The sequence below is a fragment of the Myotis brandtii genome, unplaced genomic scaffold, assembly GCF_000412655.1.
Source record: "Myotis brandtii unplaced genomic scaffold, ASM41265v1 scaffold1777, whole genome shotgun sequence".
NCBI classification, from domain to species: domain Eukaryota; kingdom Metazoa; phylum Chordata; class Mammalia; order Chiroptera; family Vespertilionidae; genus Myotis; species Myotis brandtii.
Genome location: NW_005356585.1, coordinates 1 through 1,525, shown reverse-complemented (window position 1 = coordinate 1,525; position 1,525 = coordinate 1).

Below are 1,525 nucleotides of genomic sequence, written 5' to 3'. Positions count from 1 at the left end.
AGACTTATATTTTTGATATTTATTTTATATATTTAAATGCCATTTAACAAAGAAAAATCAACCAAAAAAGTGAGTTCGCGTGTCACCTCTGACATGTGTGTCATAGGTTCGCCATCACTGGTTTAGACCGTCGTGAGACAGGTTAGTTTTACCCTCCTGATGATGTGTTGTTGCCATGGTAATCCTGCTCAGTACGAGAGGAACCGCAGGTTCAGACATTTGGTGTATGTGCTTGGCTGAGGAGCCAATGGGGTGAAGCTACCATCTGTGGGATTATCACTGAAGCCTCTAAGTCAGACTCCCGCTCAGGCGGGACGATCCGGCAGCATGGAGGTTTCCTACCTAGCAGAGCAGCTCCCTCGCTGCGATCTATTGAAACTCAGCCCTCGACACAAGAGTTTGTCTTGCTCATGGCCTCTCTCTCCTTCCGCAGGGACAGCCGCCCGCACACCAGGGTGGTAGCACCGCGGCCTGGGGAGGGAGGGGCGGGGATCCGAGGGGAATGTGGCGAGCGTTAATCACACATTTCAAACCAGGTCTCCAGCTTCACGCAGCTCCTGCCACAGCTCCCCCGGCTCATGCTCAGAGAGCCCTGCCGGGGCCCCTGAGCAGAGGCAGGAGGGAAAGTGCTAACTGCATGGTGCCAAGTGCTTCATCTCTTTTAGGTAAAGTCTAAATATGTTAGGTGCTCCTTCCCCTGGAGGCGGCTCCTTTCTGCAGCGTCAGCGGCGTCAGGGTGGCTGCTGGCCATGCCCACCACCAGCCCCCTCCTCCGTGCAGCCCCCCCAGGGCTTCCTCCCCCCCTGGAGTCTCCCAGCCTCTGCCTTCCAGCAGTTTCCGTCACTGACGTCGTTCCTTTGGGATATGTGAGTGTCTTTCTTTTCTTTTTTGCCAATTTCAAATATTGCACCCTGACAGGTCCTTGCAGGTGGGACTGTGCTGGGGCCTTAAACAGGATGGTCGCTCACAAGGGGGTGGCGCTTGCTGTTTGGGGAGAAGGAGCCTGGGCAGAGCTTTCCTGGAGGAATGGGCGGGAGACACGGGAGGGGCTGGCCGCCAGTGGGGAGAGGGGAGGCTGGGAGAAAGGCTTAGCGTGTGCCCTTCTCAGAAAGTTCTAGCAGAGCTGCAGGATTCTCCCCGGGGAGGGCCAGGGCAGGGAGGGCAGGGCAGGGAGGGCAGGGCAGGGAGGGCCAGGGCAGGAAGGGCCAGGGCAGGGAGGCCAGGGCAGGAAGGGCCAGGGCAGGAAGGGCCAGGGCAGGGGAGGATGGAGCGGGGCCCTTTGACCACAGGGAGGTGGCAGCTTGTTTGGAGGCAGAACCACTCCTGAGTGACAGGTCCCTCCTGTGACTGTGCGGGCGGCTGGGGACCTGCAGGACCAGCCCTTCACTCACCAACGACTTCCTTTCCAGGCGCGGGAGGAACCCCCTCGCTTCCAGTTCTTGCCGGAAGCTCTGAACACGTTTAGAGTCATTTCTTAGGAAATGAAAAGCCGGAGAAGGTGCGAAATCGCCCGAGGGCCTGGGTC